A 23,118-nucleotide genomic window follows, 5' to 3' on the forward strand; every position below is an offset into this window, starting at 1 on the left:
TCCTATAAATACTATTGATTTTAGAATGTGACAATCCACAGTCTGAAAACAAGGGATGCTATAGAAACACTAAAAAACCCGACAGGGCTGGGGAAAAGCCTGGCAGTCTGCGGTCACTTAGTGTAGGGCAAATACCTCTCTGGCTCTTAATAGTTCCTGAGGGTGCCAGCTATTAGTTTTCCGGCAATGATCACTGCTACTGATGAAGGCCCCAATATTTAGGGACCAATTCTAACAGGCATAAAGTATTAATTGTTGCCATTTTTTGGATGCTCTCTGCATACCAAATGCCTTACACAGACACACATCCTACTTAATTCACATATCAACCTATGAGGTAGTTACTACTATTCTCATTTTATAGCTGAGACAGCTAAGACTCAGAGAGAGACTATTTCCTGCCCAAGAACAGAAGGCTTGGAAGTGAAGAAGCATTCAAACAGAGCAGAATTTCCCCTCCACCCCACCCTAGAAACATTCCCATAAAGATTTAAGTAAAAAAAAAAATGCGTTATCATCATGTGAAAAATTCACATAAATGGGATAATTCATTCACATATATATTAATACATAAACAGGTGTCTATGTATAATTTATATGTATGCACACACACACACACACACACATATATAATTCTCCATTCTTAGTAAAGTTTCCATACATTCCAGCCGGCATCCTGGTATAGATAAACTATGGTACTATTAAACATTACACAAGTGTTAAGCAGGAGGTAGCTTAAGAGAAAAAGCTCTGCCCAGGAGAGAGTGGGTAATTTATTGGTGCTGTGTAATTTCATTTGATGAGTGGTGAGTGCCAGATGCCAGATCACATGGCTGGAAAACTAGGCCACTGATTAGCCAGTCTGCAGTTGGGATGAAATCAATCTTGCTGCATTTAGGTGGATTCGCCCATTTTGCAATTACCCAATGAGGAAAATATGAAAACACGAAGGGTGTGCTTGCAAGCTCCTTCACCCAAGTGAAGCAGAGAGCCCTGCAGAGGAGGAACACGTAACAGTCAAAGCCACAATCTCTCACAGTAATGCAGTCTTTGGCTACGCTTCCAGCCACAGTGAGGAACCGCAGCTCAATGACTATGTTTAAGAGAGATGTCAGGGCTGAAACAACCCCTTGGGAATCCAGGATGCTTGCGCTCACATGTGTGCCGGGATGGGGTGGGGGGTCACAAAGAACTCACACTGCAGAAGCTGGTGCTCTGGGGTCACTAATGTAAGGTTTCTTTACAATTAGATGATGACTGGACTGGACATATGAATTTGAAGCAGAAAAAGCAGTTTTACATCCAAGTGATTTAAACCCATATGCGTTTTGTGACTCCTCTCTACCTGCTGAATAGAATGCAAACTTCTCAGCCCCCATCCCCCATGAAAGGCCCTTCATAACCTAATCTTCCCTCCATCCAAGCCTCCCCTCTTGCTGCTTCTCTCTTTTGCCTCGCATCCCATCTATATTCAAACTAAGGTTCTTCAAGCACATCCTTCTTTGTTGTGCTTCTGTGACTCTGAACAAGTCATTCTGCTTGGTGCTGTTGCATTGTTCTCTTTCTTTTCTGCCACCAAATTGCTCATCCTTCAAGAACTAGCACAAATGTCACCTGCTTAGAGGTCTTCTTGCTCTGCCGGGCATGGTAAGTGCCTTTTCAGCATGTTATTTGTATCTATTATGTTACTTGCTGTTTTGCACTATAATTATGTCCATGCCTGTCTCCCTTCTTAGACTGCATGCTCTGCAAAGTGGGGACTGTGATGCACTCATCTTTGTATCCAAGGCTGAAAGTGGTGCCTACCCCATAATAAGTGTGCAAAAAATGTTCATTGAGTTGTTAAAAAAAGATAGAATATTGTACACATAGTTGATCAAATGAAGGTCTTCATATGGAACCGGCTACATAAAACCCCACAGAGCTGGCAGAAGCTCAAATGGAAGAGCTATTGTATTTAGAAGGCTCTCAGTAATGATAAACATCTCTGTCAACTGCTGTCCGTGAATGTCTCCTATGTCATATGTTAAACTACACAAACTTGCTGATTCTGTAGGTCAGAAATGGTAAAATACTGTCAATTTTTATATGATTTAACATAATAGTTTTTTATATTGATTGTTAATTGTGAACAGTCACACAAAAAAAGTCCCTTGGGTATGAGAATGAAATTAAAGATGAAAAGAAAGAGGGAGGCAGACAAGTAGGCTAATGGTTATTTCCACAAAATTATAGACAAATAGCAAAAAAATTCAGTGACTCATGTGATAACGTACCTTCTCTCTTCCAAACTATGCCGACAGCTAAAGCTTGTCCTTGGACTGTCAGACATCTACCAATAAAATGATCTCACTGGTTTGGCCTACAGAGAGGCTATATTTTAGGGCGACCTGTTTCAGTTGGCAGTTCAGCCCATTTGGTAACTTAAAACCAACCATATGAGATACTACAATAGGTGATGTTCAAGTGAACAAGAAAATAACTAAGATCTCAGAAACTCTAATCCTAGAGGTGCAATCAACTTGAGAGAACTTAGACAACCTATGAAAAGTCAGGTTCTCTGCTGGGGCTTATTATGGATGTAAATATACTGCTTTTCACTGAATCTCAGTTCAGTTTAGTTCAGTTCAGTTGTTCAGTCGTGTCCGACTCTTTGCAACCCCATGCACGTCAGGACTCCCTGTCCACCACCAACTCCTGGAGTTCACCCAAACTCATGTCCATCTAGTTGGTGATGCCATCCAGCCATCTCATCCTCTGTCGTCCCCTTCTCCCCCTTCCCCCAATCCCTCCCAGCATTAGGGTCTTTTCCAGTGAGTCAACTCTTCCCATGAGGTGGCCAAAGTATTGGAGTTTCAGCTTCAGCATCAGTCCTTCCAATGAACACCCAGGACTGATCTCCTTTAGGATTTACTGGTTGGATCTCCTTACAGTCCAAGGGACTCTCAAGAGTCTTCTCCAACACCACAGTTCAAAAGCATCAATTCTTCAGTGCTCAGCCTTCTTCACAGTCCAAATCTCACATCCATACATGACCACTGGGAAAATCATAGCTTTGACTAGATGGACTTTGTTGGCAAAGTAATGTCTCTGCTTTTGAATATGCTATCTAGGTTGGTCATAATTTCTTTCCAAAGAGACTTTTCATTTTATGGCTGCAATCACCATCTGCAATGATTTTGGAGCCCCCCAAAATAAAGTCTGACACTGTTTCCATTGTTTCCCCATCTATTTCCCACGAAGTGATGGGACCAGATGCCATGATCTTCGTTTTCTGAATGTCGAGCTTTAAGCTAACTTTTTCACTCTCCTCAAGAGGCTTTTTCACTTTCTGCCATAAGGGTGGTGTCATCTGCATATCTGAGGTTATTGATATTTCTCCCAGCAATCTTGATTCCAGCTTGTGCTTCTTCCAGCCCAGTGTTTCTCATGATGTACTCTGCATAGAAGTTAAATAAGCAGGGTGACAATACACAGCCTTGATGTACTCCTTTTCCTATTTGGAACCAGCCTGTTGTTCCATATCCAATTAAAACTGTGGCTTCCTGATCTGCAAATAGGTTTCTCAAGAGGCAGGTCAGGTGGTCTGGTATTCCCATCTCTTTCAGAATTTTCCACAGTTGATTGTGATCCACACAGTCAAAGGCTTTAGCATAATCAATAAAGCAGAAATAGATGTTTTTTTGGAACTCTCTTGCTTTTTCCATGATCCAGAGGATGTTGGCAATTTGATCTCTGGTTCCTCTGCCTTCTCTAAAACCAGCTTGAACATCTGGAAGTTCATGGTTGATGTATTGCTGAAGCCTGGCTTGGAGAATTTTGAGCATTACTTTACTAGCATGTGAGATGAGTGCAATTGTGTAGTAGTTTGAGCATTCTTTGGCATTGCCTTTCTTTGGGATTGGAATGAAAACTGACCTTTTCCAGTCCTGTGGCCACTGCTGAGTTTTCCAAATTTGCTGGCATATTGAGTGCAGCACTTTCACAGCATCATCTTTCAGGATTTGAAATAGCTCAACTAGAATTCCATCACCTCCACTAGCTTTGTTTGTAGTGATGCTTTCTAAGACCCACTTGACGTCACATTCCAGATTGTCTCGCTCTAGGTGAGTGATCACACCATCGTGATCATCTGGGTTGTGAAGATCTTTTTTATATAGTTCTTCTGTGTATTCCTGCCACCTTTTCTTAAAATCTTCTGCCTCTGTTAGGTCCATACCATTTTTGTCCTTTATAGAGCCCATCTATGCATGAAATGTTCCCTTGGTATCTCTAATTTTTTTGAAGAGATCTCTAGTCTTTCCCATTCTGTTGTTTTCCTCTATTTCTTTGCATTGATCGCTGAGGAAGGCTTTCTTATTTCTCCTTGCTATTCTTCAGAACTCTGCATTCAAATGGGAATATCTTTCCTTTTCTCCTTTGCTTTTCACTTCTCTTCTTTTCACAGCTATTTGTAAGGCCTCCTCAGACAGCCATTTTGCTTTTTTGCATTTCTTTTCCATGGGGATGGTCTTGATCCCTGTCTCCTGTACCATGTCACGAACCTCCGTCCATCAGGCACTCTGTGTATCAGATCTAGTCCCTTAAATCTATTTGTCACTTCCACTGTATAATTATAAGGGATTTGATTTAGGTCATACCTTAGTGGTCTAGTGGTTTTCTCTTCTTTCTTCAATTTAAGTCTGAATTTGGCAATAAGGAGTTCATGGTCTGAGCCACAGTTAGCTCCCAGTCTTGTTTTTGCTGACTGTATAGAGCTTCTCCATCTCTGGCTGCAAATAATATAATCAATCTGATTTCAGTGTTGACCATCTGGTGATGTCAGGTGTAGAATCTTCTCGTGTTGTTGGAAGAGGGTCTTTGCTCTGACCAGTGTGTTCTCTTGGCAAAACTCTATTAGTCTTTGCCCTGCTTCCTTCCGTACACCAACGCCAAATTCGCCTGTTACTCCAGGTGTTTCTTGGAGAGGGCAATGGCACCCCACTCCAGTGTTCTTGCCTGGAGAATCCCAGGGATGGGAAAGCCTGGTGGGCTGCCGTCTTATGGGGTCGCACGGAGTCGGACACGACTGAAGTGACTTAGCAGCAGCAGTAGCAGCAGCAGCCAGTGTTGCTTGACTTCCTACTTTTGCATTCCAGTCCCCTAGAATGAAAAGGACATCTTTTGTGGGTGTTAGTTCTATAAGGTCTTGTAGGTCTTCATAGAACCGTTCAACTTCAGCTTCTTCAGCATTATTGGTTGGGGCGTAGGCTTGCATTACTGTGATATTGAATGGTTTGCCTTGGAAATGAACAGAGCATTCTGTCGTTTTTGAGATTGCATCCAAGTACTGCTTTTTGGACTCTTGTTGACCATGATGCCTACTCCATTTCTTCTAAGGGATTCCTGCCCACAGTATCTCAGGTACCATCAGTTGGAAGAGGCACCGATATTTTAGATATATGAATAATTAAAAAATGATGTTAGCGTAAATTTTATTTTATATTTACTAGAGAAGTTCTTTTAGAATTATCTACATGTAGATCTTTTGCAAACATAAAAAGGGAATAAGAGAGGAATAGATTGGTTGGCTTTTCCAAAAACTTCTTCATAATCAGAGTTGACTTTTGCGAAAAAAATTCTTTCACTCAGGGTGTCAATGTCCATGCTCTTCCCCCAACAATCGGTCCTCTGTGCTGCCTCGAGTGCTGGTCATGCAGCATTTCTCACAAGAGTAAACAGTCCACTAAATTGTCCTTGCTGGGGTTTTCCTCCAAGATGTTGACATCTGTTCTTCAGGTTCTGACTGTGTATTTTCTCAGTGGGAAAGAAAAGTTTTTAAGTAATCAGCAAGACATTATTTTCCCAAATGGTCCTTCTCTAGTGGTTCAGATGGTGAAGAATTCACCTGCAATGTGGGTAGACCAGGGTTCGATCCCTGGGTCTGGAAGATCCCCTCGAGGAGGAAAGGGCAACACACTCCAGTATCCTTGGCTGAAGAATCCCCATGGATAGTGGAGCCTGGTGGGTCACAGTCCATGGGGTCACAAAGAATTGGGTAAGACTGAGCAACTAACACATTTTATGCTGATGTCAATGGAAATGTTTGTTTACATGTTTATAGTGGTGGTCCCCCCCCGTTGGGCCACTAAAAATAACCAAGTTCACATGTGTGAAAACTTCACCCTACCTGTCCCCTTGATGGCATCTTACAACTGAGGAAATACAGCAAATAGTAAGTAGGGTAAGGGGAGCAGTATGGTGAAGACCCACGAGTTAGTAAAAGCATAACAAGTACAAAGATACTGAGTGGCAGGATCCTTTAAGCAGAGCCTTTTCAGGAAAGCAGCAGCATCTCAGTGGATGAGCATCCAAGGTCTTCGGCATTGGTAGTTTAAACTCTCCAATTTCCCAATTCACCCAAATGAGCCGCCTCAGGTGAAACTGACAGAGACAGACTGGTTACCACAGAATCGATTTGTTCATTTACAAAGGTAAATGTACCGATTCTAAAGCTGAATCTGGTTGTCTTCCCAGACCATTCATCTTAGCAGGCAAATTTCCTCAACTGTGTCACAGGTTACGGGGGTGACACAAGTGCGGTGCCGCCTGACAGACATCACTAATCGACTGTGGCATTTCTTCTCCGCTGAGCCCAGAGGTGGCTTCAGCATCCTTCTCACTTCATTGCTTCAGGCAGCCACTACCAGTCAATTGAAGCTGGCACTTGAGAGGAATCCTATATACCAATCCTGGATTACAAGATTACAGAGCAAACACGTAATTACAAATAAGAGAATTAAATATTCTTTACTGTTTTTTTTCCCTCTTTCCCCATTAAGCCAGGAGAGTCTGATGCACTGTCTTTGTCCAAAGCAGAGGTACTTCAATGCCAAGAATGAGAGTCACATCAGGAGCCATTTCCTCTAATGATGCTGGAAGTTCAATTCCAATTCCTTCTAATAACCTTCCAGTAGCCTCCTAGACCACTGCCCTTTCGTGGGTCACATCAGGGCTTTGACTGACGTGAAAATAAAATACAGATATTTTGACTACAAGATAGTTGTAGAAAACTAAACAACCATACTTCTATAAAACTGTGCATTACCAGTATCAGGGTTTGTAGGAAAATAGGTTGGCATAGCCAGCTCAGAACCTAACTACTGATACTAACAAAAACAATAACGTGAAGTGGCTAGCAATATTAACATTCTCCCAGACTCTGAATCTTGGAACATTTATGCATCCTAAACTCTGGGGCTTATGTTTTCTCCTTTGAGATGTAGGTCCTGAAGGGAAGTTGCTTCTAAAAGAGACCAGTTTGACCAAAATTAAAAATCTCCAGGATATAGCCTTCTTCATTAGTCCATCATTTTAGCAAAGGGGAAATGTCTTTGTGATTTTTCCATCAGTACTCCCACTTTTGCTGAAAAGCATAGCATAGTGCAAAATCCAGTGGTTCTTAAGGTCACTGTAGCTGCCACTATGGAACTAAAGGAAGATACTTCTGGAGATTTTCAGTTTTTTTCTTAAGGTTTTCCATATTTTCTGAGACTTTCTGTTTGCTTGTGAGAAAACGTACCCCAATCACTTGAAAACATCAACATGTGCAAAACCAATATGATTTCCCTGTGATGCTACTGATCTCCTATTTCTCAATTGCATTTGAAAGAATTTACATTAAGAAACCCTCTGGAGCTATAAAGGACTGTAGGTAATTTTATTGCTTTCTTATGTTACTCTACATTCCTAAGGGTCACTTTATTTAACCTTGATAAGCCTGAATTTTGACAGCAGATGGAGACTAAACCATCACCTGTGTTTTTGATACGCACAGTTTCTTTTATTTGATTTTTAATCAATTTCTATGTGTGAGGGTGACTCCTTAAACTGTCCTTGGATTTCAAGAAAATCTTACTGTGTTCTAGTTGTATGCTAACTTGATTGGGGCAGACTTCGAGTAATGATATCCTTGTGTTGGCATTTCCCCTGCCCATTGTGTGTGTGAGGTACTGACCACACTGTGACAGGAATAGCTAGGAGGCCTAAGATGGTATGGAGTTGATTCATACATTTCCTCATTTCCTGTACTCTGTTGCCAGTGTCAACCTGAACCCCTGCCATGGTACATAAACAGCAGAAATTGAATATTTGGTTAACTTATTCTTTTATAGTCCCTATGCAATGCTCAAAGGTAGTGGTTCTCAAAAGCCGATCTATGGCAATAAGAGAAAAATAAGAAGAATTATGAACTTTTTCATAGAGCAAAATGTATTCTACTTATAAACTGTTATCAGGTTCTATTGTTACTACATATTTTGGGGGGAGGGTTATTATTTTCATTAAATTCTTATAGCTATGTTTTGCTTTTTAAATTCTTAACTGCAGAATAAAAAGATAGCAATATTATACTGGTTCCCAAAATATTCAGAAGAATTTTACTGGTCCATGAAATAAACACACTTGGAGCCAGTGCTCTGGGGCGAGGTGCTTGATGTGGCTCGGAGCAGAGTCTCTGTCAGCCTGAGGAATGTCTCCCATAAAAGGGGTGTTGGGGGGCAGCAAAGGTCAGTTTCAAAAAAACATCAATAATCTCAAGTAACACTGGACAACCTTAGTTTGGACTTGGTGAGTGGATGAGTAATTTTAACAGATGGAATAAAACCTTGTGTAAAACTTACTTCCCAGAAACTTGCACAACCTCCCTATGATACAAATATTAATCAGGACAGACCTAGAATCTGGGTAAAACATTGTTTGTTTGTTTATCTGAAGTGAAATATTCAGGGAGTAACCATAAAAGGTGGAGCAAAGGAGGAACTGGGGGAGGAAGATTTAAACAAATGTGGGATAAATACCTACTTTCAAATTGCAAGCACCTAGAAGGTAAATGTGGTTTGTATTGATTCTCTGTTTATATCTCTCCATTCTTACCATATTCCCAAGGCATTGATTATAAGCATTTACCATATGCCTGTTTACAAAAAGAGAGAGAAATATAAATAAATGAAGGCGAGACCATAACTTACACTGATGTCAATGGAAATGCTTGTTTACATATTTATAGATGGGAAGCTAGTCCAGGCACTCTGAAAATGATGAGACTTCAGTGTTATGCCAATAGTGAAAAATACTATTGACCCCCTAAGTAAATTTCTGTGATACAGGAAAGGGACACCTGAGAAATGAAAATCGAAATACAGACTTCATTTTAACAGCACAGAATGTTTTCTATTGGCCAAATTAAAAATGTACTACGTTTATCCTTTTCTCTCTCCCTTTTTTAAAGTTCCTCTGGGGTTTGATAGAAAGGCAGTAAAATGTTGATTCCTCTTGATTCCTCTACACTTAACTCACCAAATAACAATTTGGTAAGAGATATCTGATGTTTAAAAAGTCTTCTGAGTCCTCAGAAGTAGAGAGCTATGGGGACTGGGTTTTAGTCATTTTTGTATTTCCAGCACCTCTATTTACATCTTCTTTGTACATGGTTGGTGTTGCTCAAAGGCTCTATGCACATGGGCCAACAAAAAACTGACTCAAATTTTGAAAGATTTAAATTCTCAGGGTTCAGGTGGTCTTTTACATCTGGCGGAGATTTTTCCTTTATGAAAATAACTTCCCTTGGTTTCTCAGTCTCTGAGTTTTTCTTTTACGTTCTGTGTCATCGCACCTCCCCATTCTAACTCTGTCCTTGAGCAACGCCATTGTCCAGGAAACAAGTATTCTGATGTCTGTAATCCTTGTGCTAACACTTATGTTGAAACTCCCAGAAAGCTGAATTCTCTACCGCTAGCTCACTTTTTGCAGAGTCCAGGCAAAGGCACTAGGAACACATGATCAGTCTGAATTTCAAATAGGTAGCAAAGGTGGTTTCTTTCCCAGATGATTCACCCTCATCTCATAAAATGCCATTGCACAGAAAATACTTTGAAAGTATGTAAAATGGAACTAGCTGAGTGTATATGTGTGAATGTCTATACGTGTGTATAATGGGATATATAGATGTTTGCCTTTATTTAAAAAGATGGAGACCACAGTGACCAATCCATGCTATTATCATAGTTTATAGCTAAACTGCAGTGAGCCTGCACAGACATAAAGTCTAAATAACCCTTTAAATAATTTTTTCCCTCATGAGATGGTAAATACATTCTTAAAAGCTATAGATGTCACAGAGGGGAAAAAAAAAAGCTACATTTTTTTCTGGATGACCTAGCCAATTTACATCTAATTTTTTTAAAAAATCTTTTAAAAATTCTTACTTAGGAGAATCAGCTCTCCATGTGCAGATTTTTTGTGGCGCAGCCAGATATTGCAGACATATGGGATATATCTGTTATATTCTTAAGAAAAGTGTTGATAAGAATTATTTCTAACCATATACTGCATAGTACGGAAGATAAGTGATACTCAGAACTGGGAAAATGATGATAAATTCAGGGTGCTGATATACCATTTAATCTATTTTTATATGCATCTCCTTAAAAAATATTGTACCTCTTTTGGCCACTGGTGTTTCAGGCTCTCAGATTTATCTTATACTATGCTATAGTACTTAATATTCATAAAGAGCTTTATCAACACGGTGATTTCCTGCAGAGACGGTACATTTTTAATTGGTTCTTATGTGTTATGTGCATCATCTCATCTTGCCTCTGTTCTACTCATCTCTCCAATGTTCTATTATATTTAATGGTGATTTCATAAGCCTGTTTCTTTGTTGTGCTTTAGGGAAAGTCTTGCTTGTATTTTGGGATTCTGGCTACAGAGCTCTGTATCTGGTACACAGAGAGCTGCTGTAAAATTACTATTGGTTGGAATACTCTAGGTGTGAAGAAAGTGATGTGGTTTGGTCAATTCTCAGTGGAGCTTTTCTCTTTATTGGTATTTGTCTATTCTATTTTAATAAACCACTGGGTAGATGCAGGCAGAATGTGCCACAAATCAATTATATGGTCCATGCAGCAGCTTTAGTGCGCTCAAACTGCAAAAGAACATACTTTGCTGAAATTGTATATTCAATTGCTGAAGTCTACATTGAATCCTTTCAGATCTATTCTGACTTTTAAAGTCCTGAAAACACTGGAGCAGTCTATTTTGATGAGGACTTGTTCAGAACAAGCACACAATAAAGAATGAGATACTGTTTTCTCTAGTACGGTGGCAGTAATAATAGACAAAACAACAGTCGTGGGACATTTCCCTTTAGAGTTTTTAATTGAATAGAAAATTATTCGGTCCTTCAGCAAGTTTTAGTACATTCATTTATTAGCTCTTCAAATATCTGCTGTGTTCATAGTAGTTGCTGAGCACTGTGTAAGGTGTGAGGATAGACAAACCAGTTCCTAAGTTACAAGGTGATTTAATGGACTTGCATTCTTTGGTTTCATTTAAATATAATGCTGCGTCACTCTCTCTCAAATGATACCATTGTTTAGGTTCCTAGGATGCACAGGGCCCAGAATGCTTTCGATTTTGAATTAAGAAACTTAAAATCATCTTTCCTACTCAACTGAACTTAATCACCACTTCTCGCTCAGCTGTGTCCGACTCTTTGCAACCCCATGGACTGTAGTCTACCAGGCTCCTCTGTCCATGGGATTTTCCAGGCAAGAATACTGGAGTGGGTCGCCATTTCCTTCTCCAGAGGATCTTCCTGACCCAGGGATCGAACCCAGGTCTCCCATGTTGTAGGCAGACACTTTACCGTCTGAGCCACCAGGAAAGTTTCCATTTAAATTAATAACTGCTTAATTTCCAACTAATTCAATCCTCCATCCCTTCTCCCATCCTCTTCTCCTTCTTCTTTTTCTTGACAATCCAGAAGTATGACCATTATTTCTCTCTGGTTCTCATTCATGCTGAATAAATCCAATAGCCTTTTGTTTGGGTTGAGCAATTATGGGGAAAATACTGCAGCCATTTTGACTTTTGCATCTAGAAAACAACCTTCTTTCTACTTTTAATATGGTGAAAATAAAAGGTTCAATGCTTGTGCTCCTAAGACAATAGTTGAGGATAAAGAAACAAGTGGATTTTAAAGTCAACTGAATTGAGGTGTAATTTACAATACAGTAAAATTCACCCTTTTTATGTGTACTGTTTCATAAGTTGTGACAATATACTGAGTTGTGTAACTACCTCTATAAAACACTACAGAGAATGTTCTCATCAGTTTCCACCTAATTCCCCTGTGCCGCTTTGTGGTTAACACCAGCCGGCCAATCACAGCCCCGGCAACAGTGTTCTGTTCCTACAGTTTTGTCCATTCCAGAAAGTCACACAAATATTTAGAATAATACAGTATGTGGCCTTCTTTTTTCACTTAGGTAATACTTCTGAGACTCACTCATGCTGTTGCAGATATTAGTAGTCTGTTGCATGTTATTACAGAGTAGTTTTGCATTTATGGATGTGCAACAGTTTGCCCATTTATCAGGTGATGGCTAGTTAGGGTGTTTCCAGTTTGGGACTACTATTAATAAAGTTGCTATAAATTCTTGTCTATATATGTTTTGATGTAGATTTATGGCTTCATTTCTCTTGGGTAAATTCCTAAAAGTAGAGTTTCTGGGTCATATGGTAAGTGTATATTTAACTTTGTAAGGAACAGTGGAACTGTCTTCCTCAGGGGCTATGCCATGCTGCACTCCCATGGTGATATGTGAGAATCACCACATCCATGCCAGTATTTGGTATCTTCAGAGTTTTTGATACGAGGCATTCGAGTAGGTGTGTCAGGGTATCTCATTGTCATTTTACTTTGCATATCCCCAAGGACCAGTGATGTTCACCAGTGATGATATTTTTGTGTGCTTGCTTGTCATCCATATCTCTTCCTTGGTTTGTGGGTTTATAATATACAACAAGAAATTTAGCATTAGTAATAGCCACTGGCGAACGTTAACCTGTTTTCTGTCTCTATGAATTTGCCTCTTCTGGATATTTCACATATGCTGTATCATTCAAGAAGAGACCTTCACGTCTGGTTTCTTTCACTCAGTCTAATATTTTCACGGTTCATCCATGCTGAAGCACGTACCAACCTCACTGCTTTTCACAGCTGAATGATATTCCATCTTATGGGTATACCACACTTTGTTTTTTTTTTTTGTTCATCAGTTGATGGACATTTGGGTTATTTCTACCTTTGGCTATTCTGCATAATGCTGCTGTGAACATTGTGTACATGGTTTTATTTGAACACATGTTCTCAACTCTTTGGGGTATATATCTAGGATTGGAATAGCTTGATCAAATTATAATTTTACATTTATTTTATCGAGGAACTGCTAAACTGTTTTACACAGTGGCTAAACCACTTTATATTCCCTACAAGTACTCCGCTTTCTCTACATCTTCACCCAAACTTAGTTTTCTTTTTTTAAAAAATATAGCCATCATAGCAGATGTGAAATGGTATCTCATTTGGCTTTAATTTGCATTTCCCTAGCTCAGCAGTAAAGAATCTGCCTGCCAATGCAGGAGACACAGGTTTGATCCCTGGGTCAGGAAGATCCCCTGGAGAAGGAAATGGCAACTCACTTCAGTACTCTTGTCTGGAAAATCCCATGGATAGAGTAGCCTGGTAGACTGCAGTCCATAGGGTTGCAAGAGTCAAACGTGATTTAGTGACTAAACAACAAGAACAACAACAATTACTAAGGATATGGGATGTCTTTTGATGTGCTCATTGGCCATTTATATTTTTAGGGGGGAGGAGTCCTATTCCAGTCCTTTGCCCATTTTCAACTGGACTGTTTGACTTTTTGTTGTTAAGTTATTGAGTTCTTTGTATATTCTGGATAGTAGACACTTCTCAGATAAGTGATTCACAAATATTTTCTCCTATTCTATGGCCTGTCTTTCCACTTCCTTGCTAATCCTTCTATGCACACACAGTTTGAATTTTGATGAAGTCCAAATTTTCTACTTGTTTTTTTTATTACTTATGATTTTGGTGCTATATCTAAGAAATCACTGTCAGATACAGTCATAAAGATTTACCCCTATGTTTTCTTCTAAGACTTTTATGTTTTTAGCTTGTATAATTATGTTTTCAATCCATATTAGGTGGATTTTGCATGTGGTGTGAGGTAAGGATCTAACTTCATTCTTTCATATATGGATATTCTGTTGTTCCAGCACAGTATGTTGAAAAGACTATTCGTTTCCCATTGAATGTTTTTGGGAACATTGTCAGAAATCAGCTCATCATAGGTATAGCATTTTTGGGATCTCAATTCTATTCCATTGATTTATATGTCTATTCTTATATTGTTACAATACTTTAATTATGGTAGCTTTGTATAATAGCAAGTTTGGAAATCAGAAAGTGTGAGTCCTCTAGCTTTATTCTTTTTCAAGATTGTCTTGGCTATTTGGGGTCCCTTGCAACTCTGTATGAATTTTTGGATTAGCTTTTCCATTTCTGCAAAGGCCATTGGGATTTTGATAGTAGCTTAGTTGCTAAGTTGTATTCAACTCTTGCGACCTCATGGACTGTAGGCAGTTAGGTTCCTCTGTCCATGGAGTTTTCCAGGCAAGAATACTGGGGTGGGTTGTCATTTACTTTCCCAGGGATTTTGATAGAGACTGTAATAAATTTGTAGATCATTTTGGGTAATATTGCCATTAAAAAATACTGAGTTTTATGATCTATGAATTTGGGATGATTTTTATTTATTTATTTATTTATTTATTTTGAATTTCTTGGAATGCCCTCTTCTGAGGTCTTTATTATTTTTTTAATTTTTATTTTTTTAATTTTTATTTATTTAAGTCCTCTTTAACTTCTTTCAACAATGCTTTGTAGTTTTCACTGCAGAACTCTTATGCCGCCATGGTTAAATTCACACCTCTTCTTCAGCGAAGTAGCCTTTCAAATAGTTTGCCTAGCTTTAAATAACAGGGCCATTTGTTTTCTTATTTCTGACTTCTGAGAATTCTTCATATATTCTGGATACCAATCTCTTATCAGATATATGTTTTTGCAAACATTTTCTCCAAGTCTGTAGCTTGTTTTGTCATTTCCTTAACAGTATCTTTCAAAGCATTTAAAATTTTGATCAAGCATAATTTATCAATTTATTCTTTATGGTTTGCGCTTTGTGTATCCTAAGAAATGTTTGCCAAACCAAAGATCATAAAGATTTTCTCCTATGTTTTTATCTAGAAGTTTCATAGTTTGATGTTTTATAATGTTTTATATAGGTCTATGATTTATTTTTAGTTAATTTTTTGTATACAGTGTGAACCTTGAACTTTTTTACCTAAAGTGACATGTTCAATTTCTATTTTTCTGTTCACTCATTGCATTGTGTTAGGCAAAACTATCAATTTGAACTTCAGTTTCCTCATTTAAACCAAGTTAGAAATATTTACTTCCTGATCTGTCAGAATTGTTGTGAAGATCAAATGAAAACAAGCATAAAATTACTTTCTAAACTCAGAGTATAAATGTTAACTATTATTATTTCTAACATCAGCCAACAGAATGATGGCATAAGAATGTGTCATAATTGGAAGAAAGCCAGGTCTAAATTACCAGTAGCAGAGCGAGTGTTTAAAAACACTAACTTTTAGGCTGTCTTCATTTTTTTTTTTTCATTCTTTTTCTATATTCTGTTCTGCAGTAGTGATTTCCACCATTCTGTCTTCCAGGTCACTTATCCATTCTTCTGCCTCAGTTATTCTGCTACTGATTCCTTCTAGTGCACTGCTCATCTCTGTTTGTCCTTTAGTTTTTCCTAGGTCTTTGGTAAACATTTCTTGCATCTTTTCCATTCTTCTTCCAAGATCCTGGATCATCTTCACTATAATTATTCTGAATTCTTTTTCTGGAAGATTGCCTATCTTTACTTCACTTAGTTGTTTTCCTGGGGTTTTATCTTGTCCCTTCATCTGGGACATGACTCTGCTTTTTCATTCTGATTAACTTTCCGTGATGTGGTTTTCATTCTGGCTGCTGTTAGACTGTGGTTCTTCTTGCTTCTTCTGGCTGCACTAAAAAAACACTAACTTTTAAGGAGACCTCTGTTTGAATTTCATTTTTGCCACTTCCTAGTGGAAGAGCCTCACAAAGGGCTCTGCGCTCTCAACTTCTTAACTTTCTGACCTTTGCAATTGGGAAGGAGTAAAAACCTCCATGGGGTGGAGATGAAGTGAGTTACACAAAGGGTAGGGGATTGATAACTGGTATTTGAGAAAGAGAGGGAGAGGATGATTATGCATGTACACTAATAAAATGATGATGCAGACTGTCATAGTTTATATGAATGTTATAACAGTTGATGGCAGTTCAGTTTAGTTGCTGAGTCGTGTATGACTTTGTGATGCCATGGACTGCAGCACACCAGGCCTCTCTGTCCATCACCAACTTCTGGAGTTTACTCAAACTCATGTCCATTGAGTCAGTGATGCCATCCAACCATCTCACCCTCTGTCGTCCCCTTTTCTTCCTGCCCTCAATCTTCCTTAGCATCAGGGTCTTTTCAAATAAGTCAGCTCTTTGCATGAGGTAGCCTAAGTATTGGAGTTTCAGCTTCAGCATCAGTCCTTCCAATGAATATTCAGGACTGATTTCCTTTAGGATGGACTGGTTGGATCTCCTTATAGTCCAATGGACTCTCAAGAGTCTTCTCCAACACCACAGTTCAAAAGCATCAATTCTTTGGTGCTCAGCTTTCTTTATAGTCCAACTCTCATATCCATACATGACTACTGGAAAAACCATAGCTTTGATTAGATGGACCTTTGTTGGCAAAATAATGTCTCTGCTTTTTAATATGTTGTCTGGGTTGGTCATAACTTTTCCTCAAAGGAGCAAGTGTCTTTTAATTTCATGCATACATTCACCATCTGCAGTGATTTTGGAGCCCCCAGAATAAAGTCTGTCATGGTTTCCACTGTTCCCCCATCATGAATTGATGGGACCAGATGCCATGATCTTAGTTTTCTGAATGTTGAGCTTTAAGCCAACTTTTTCACTCTCCTCTTTCACTCTCATCAAGAGGTTTTTTAGTTCCTCTTCACTTTCTGCCATAAGGGTGGTGTCATCTGCATATCTGAGGTTATTGATATTTCTTCCGGCAGTCTTGATTCCAGCTTCTGCTTCATCCAGCCCAGCATTGCTCATGATGTACTCTGTATATAAGTTAAATAAGCAGGGTGATAATACACAGTCTTAACGTACTTCTTTCCCTATTTGGAACCAGTCTGTTTTTCCATGTCCAGTTCTAACTGTTGCTTCTTGACCCGCATACAGATTTCTCAAGAGGCATGTCAAGTGGTCTGGTATTCCTATCTCTTTAAGGCAAGATCAAGGTAAAAAGCAAGAATGTATCCTGTACTGTCTTGGAACTGGGAAAGTGTACACATTGTTAGAACATCATTCCAACATCATTTCCTTTGCCTCTCTGGCTCCATCTTGTAGGATTTAGCTCAGGTGACATTTTCTTCTAAGAAGGTATTTATTACCATTTTCTCCTCAAATCTGCTCTGTGTTCACACAATACATTGTTTTTCCTTTTCCTAGAAGAAAATGCACCATATAATGATTATCTGCTTATTGGTCAGTTTTGCTGATTATATGGGAAAGTCCTTGAATGAATGGAGTTGTCTTTGAGTCTACAGAATCCAGTATAATGTCTGGCGTACAGTAGAAACCAATTGCTGACATTGTTGAAAGTCACTCAATCGTGTCCAACTCTTTGTGACCCCATGAGCTATATAGTTCATGGAATTCTCCAGGTCAGAATACTGGAGTGGGTAGCCTTTCCTTTCTCCAGGGGATCTTCCCAACCCAGGGATAGAACCTAGGTTTCCCACATTGCAGGCAGATTCTTTACCAGCTGAGCCACAAGGGAAGCCCATGAAACTCAATAAATGTCAGCTAAATGAAAAGCTGAATATATATTACTAATTTCCAATATGGGTATAAATAGCTTTTGTCAACTGAACTTTTTAGTTCAGCTTGTTAGTTCAGAGAATAATACTGAGGTCCACTATGCACAGACCAAGTGGACTTCCCTTTATAGAACAGAGCCATGTATAATAACATCCATCATTCAGTTTTCAGTAGTAATACTGGGTGCAGATGAAGATATGTTGCATTTGTCCAAGAAAAATGATACAGATTCATTTTTAAAGTTTCCTACAAAGTACTGCTGTTCAAAATAATTAGTTTTTCTGAAAAAGTGTGATGCTGACTACATGGCAGGGTAAGTTCCTTCCATAAGTGTTTGAAAAAAGTGATTTAATTAAACTTACATGTGTTAAAACATTTAATAGCTCATATAATGTGAGATTTTATGAAAAGGGGAAATATCTGCCCATATAAATGCCAATTAAACTGTGACTGAACATCCCTAATTTAATGATCAGAATTTCTCAGCTGATGATCTCATACATACGTAGCTACCTCATAATAAAGTGAAGCAACGGGTTAGTTCTGTACCAGTGAGAAAGAGGTGAGAGATTACTCAGTGGAATGCTTAGGACTGACCCGTGTTAGATCTCCTGCTCTTGGCAGACTGGGTCATTCCATAGCCTACCAACCCCAAAGGGCCTGTTTCCGCTCTCCATGGCTTACCATAAACTTATGCACAGAAGCAAGAGTACTCTTGAGGTCATAATTTCAGGCAGGAAATTTTAACTCATGGTATAAATTGTGTTAAATTACCAGACACTGGACAATGTGTAAGTTAGCTTAGGAATGAATGGCATGAAACTGAAAAACCTATAAGCTGAAAAAAACTGATAAGAGTTCCTTGTGTCCACAGGGATCCATCACTTTTATGTCACCTTGTTCTGATGTTAATAGTCCCTATGGTATGACTTAGCATCATAGCCCCTGAAGTTGAGTCAGTCCTGAAATATCCTTGTCCAGAAATATCTGTGTATGTAAAAAGAGAAAGGAGAAAAGACAGAGACTCTGAAAAGACAAGGGAGTGAGTAAGAAAAAAAAAGAAGTGCGGCAGCATGCATGAAGAAAGGTACCAGAAAAGAGCTTATCTACTAAGAAATACCAGAGAATCACCTTCACCCACCTCCTCTCTTCCTCTTCCTTTTGCTATTCTTATATAGCAATAATGGAGAACTTGCCTTGTACGAGTGTTACAGTAAATGTTTCCTACTGTGCTCTCTCCTTTCATTCTGACCATTATGAGGGGTCATTCTCTTCTTACGAGGGAGGTTCAGTTGTACCATTTACAGATGGGCTTATAGTCTAGCTTACTCAAAGGCACAGGGAGAACTGAGGTCTATCTGACTCCAAAGCCCAAAGTCGTAATCACCCCACATTAAATAAATTATCCAACAACATATCTAATGTACTTTAACTGATAAACACAATTGACTTTTGTCTTTCAAAGCACTTATTCTAGAAGGCCATATGATTAAATCCGTAGTGATACACTGGCCAGCATCTTTTAGGGTAGGAGCTTTTAGAATGAGCTACTGGACACATTAACACAGATAAACACAAGCAGTTATATCTCTTTAGTTATATAAAAACATTTAAGAAAATTGTCAAGATTGCCCATCTACTTTACTAAAAAGTTATATGTCCAAATGCCTTCAGTTGTTTCTGAAACATTAAATTCAAGCTCACCTTTCAAAGACCTGATTGAACTGAGTACATGCTGAAGAATAAGTGTCAGGATTTTTTTGCAACCCAATCTGGCTGCAATAAGGGTGTGGCTTATTAGGGTGACTGACTATGTTGAAAGGGACACTCGTTTGAATTTATAGTCTTGGTATATTCATACAATCAATCAGTCACTGCTTTTCAGTTTGATCCTACCACAGAGAAGACAGTGAGGCAGATATGACAGAAAATGTGTAAGAAAGAAAAAAAAAAAAGGAACTATCAATTACTACCTGACCTTCCAACGCTGAAATAAGACACAGCTACCGGTCAGAAATTCATCTCATAAGGGAATAATGTAAATATGTAGGTGATTTCAGGCTCTACTATGTATACACACCCCACCACCCTATCCCACCAAACACAAACCTCTTAAGAAAAATTCTGGCCTAAAGTTGTCACCTATTTCCTCTTTTATTTTTTCCAACTTCTGGGCAGTACTATGCCAACCAAAGTAATCAACTGGGGGAGACCTGTGGAAGCCAAAATGGGGAATTTGCATTGACAAGTTCTTAGATTTTCCTTCTAGGAGAGGGGAAAACATCAAGTCAAAAATGAAGAATGTGAGTGCAAGGATGAAGAAAGGAAAGAAAAAAGAAAAGCCTACATGGCTGATAATTGGAAAACTCTGTGGAAAACTAGAGTTAAGGTGCAAAAAGTTTTGAGGGAGCTTATAGAAGTGAGATATATAAGGAATGAGAAGAGAAACTTCAAAAAGTACTGCTAAGGATAACGAATTTTGGATATCTTTAAAGATCTATAAAAAATACTAGTAGAGATGATAATTATTTTACATTCCTTTAGACTGCTGAATTTTGTTTCTTTGACTAGAACACAAGACTGGGCTATAAGGGATTCTTGATTTATTTGGGTTATAGGAGAATAACATTTACAGCAGGTGTTCTTAATGCTGGACTTGTGGGAGGCATTTTAGGTTGTTTGTAATTTTAGTTACTTCATAATTAGATGCAACTTTGTGTTTATGTGTACATGTATATTTTGAAAGGCTGTGCATCTTCATATTCATGGTTTTGATGAGGTTCTTAAAGAGTTCATGATCCTTCTTAAAGAATATAAAAGGGTTCACATTGAGCAGAGAGAAAGTACAGACTCAGGGCAAAAGACCAAGTGAAGAAATGGAACTACAGAAGAGAACAATTCTAATTTCACAGCAAGAGTTTAATAGGCTAGTCCAAATCCATTTATTTTTGCCAAAGATACCAAAGCATTCATTTACCACCTGACTCTCCTTTTCCCCTACCCCTAAATTCCCCTCTTGACGTCCATGGTGTTTGAAATGCATTCAGTGATTATTTTATTTTTTTTACAAAAGAGTAATCCATGAATGTGCTACGTGACAAAAAAGGCATTGAAATATTCAGAAACTACAGAAATATGGGGTAAAGTTAGAGTTAAACTCACAAGCAAATCATACTTTTATAGTAAATGTATAAAATTATAGTAGTTTGGGAAAGACATCATGATAGACTCTGAAACAAAGGGAAGCACAGCGAATAATAGTGGTGAGAGGATTAGGGTTATCAAACTGGTTAAGTGGCCCCTGTCAATGTACACGGAAGTTGTTTTCAGTTATTACTCTTCTGCTGAGAGGATTAATATATCATACTTGTTACAGAAATCTTAATTCAATTATCACAGCTTAGGCATCAAGGTATATTAACTGGGTAAACATTTAAATGATGGAAAGGGGAGGAACTGAGAATCACGAAAAATCTGCCATTGCTTTGCTGCGTTTGTCTGAACCACCTACTCATGTGTTTTATTCAAACCCCAAATGGGAAGCACAGAGCAGCCCCATTAAGTCTTTCAAACACACCTTCTTTCTTCATCTGCCTCCTTCCTTAATAGCAGCACCCGCTAGAAAGCAGTGCTATCCTACTCAAGGCAAAAAAATGTAGTGTCTTAGGAGAAGGCTTTCAGCAAAGATCAGTCTCTAGAATTCCATGGACAGAGTATTAGATGTGACCTAGGCATTTGTTATATGCTCATGGAATAAATGAGTAAACAAATGAATAAATGAACAACCATCTTTCACTGCCCTGACCCACCCCACCCCATCCCACCCCCCGGGCCCTGCCCCCATGGATGTAAGACAGTAGAGGCAGCAGAAGGCCTCGAGAGCCACATCAGGAAACATAAAATGGACTCTACACAAAATACTCCCTTACCTCTTTCAGAAAGCAGTCACTTCCAGAAAGTGGCTTGAGCCTTAAAGGGCTGGTGCTCTCCCTAGAGGTTTTATTAGAGGGGCAGGCAACACTGCCTCATAAAGGAATCTGCCAAAGAATTCTGGGGGAAGGAAGGTTATGACAGGCAGAAGTAAGGCTCCCCTCCTGTGGATCAGCTGGTAAAGAATCCACTTGCAATGCAGGAGACCTGGGTTTGATCCCTTGGTTGGGAAGATCCCCTGGAGAAGGGAAAGGCTACCCACTCCAGTATTCTGACCTGGAGAATTCCATGGACTGTATAGTTCATGGTGTTGCAAAGAGTCGGACAGTACTGAGCAACTTTCACTTCACTTCACTTGCTATGTAAAACATCTAGCTTCAAATTATATCAACAAGATTATTTCCGTGTTTTCTTTTTCAGACCAACCTAAGATTAAGTTAACTATCATTTAAAGACATTGGCTATTGAGATTTGAAAATGTTGTTTTAAAAGGAAGAAGTCTTCTAAAGTGACCATGATGTGTTTAAGTAAATATTTTCCTGAAAGGTTCACTGTATAATTTAACTTGAGAAGATATGGGTAAACACATAGAACTGCTGCAATATTTTAGGAAGTAATTTACCATTTCCTTTGATTTTGGAAAGTCCTTTAAAATATACAAAATCTGTTGCGATTTCTCCCAACTACTTTTTCTAAAGGGTTCACAGCTCTAGTAACAAATAGTGCTTATAAAGCAGGTAATCAATGTGCTAGGAAATCTTAGGAAAAATAGACAAGTCACTGGTTCCTTTTCCCTCTGCTCCACTGTCCTCACACGACTTGACAACTGAGTTTACAGATCAATACTTTTTCTCTGAATACTCAGAAACTTCTGTTGGAATATACAGAGGATTTTCAGAAAAGTCAGCATTTACTTAGTGTAAAGAGTTTTTAAAGTTTGAACTAGTAGACTGATCAGCAGGTTTATCTAATCCTGAAAAAAACAGCTCAACTAGCTGATCTATTCATTTTTCATTCATCATTCATACCTGATCTATTCAGGTATTCATTTCTCTCTCCCAAACAGCTCTACTGGCAGCAGTCAAAACCAAAGTGGGAACTTAATAAAAATGAAAATTGTGGTAGCAAAATATACTTACAAGGTTAATTTGACATATTGCAAAAAATTTGGGAGGTTATAGTGGTTTCTATATAACCACAGTACTGATTTAGAAAAACCTCAGAGAAACAGCTGCATTTTGATACATAACCTGCCTTGCCTGCATAAGAAACCCCAGATTTTCAGGTTATACAAGTCT

The 23,118-nt window shown here is 38.7% G+C and overlaps 1 protein-coding gene across 2 annotated transcripts in view; it reads right to left on the reverse strand.

The window, feature by feature from the left end:
• RNLS (renalase, FAD dependent amine oxidase) overlaps positions 1-23,118 on the reverse strand; it is a 365,754-nt gene that overhangs the window by 83,337 nt on the left and 259,299 nt on the right. The gene's annotated exons all lie outside the window — the stretch shown is intronic.

The sequence above is a fragment of the Ovis canadensis genome, chromosome 22 (assembly GCF_042477335.2).
Source record: "Ovis canadensis isolate MfBH-ARS-UI-01 breed Bighorn chromosome 22, ARS-UI_OviCan_v2, whole genome shotgun sequence".
In the NCBI taxonomy this organism is placed as follows: domain Eukaryota; kingdom Metazoa; phylum Chordata; class Mammalia; order Artiodactyla; family Bovidae; genus Ovis; species Ovis canadensis.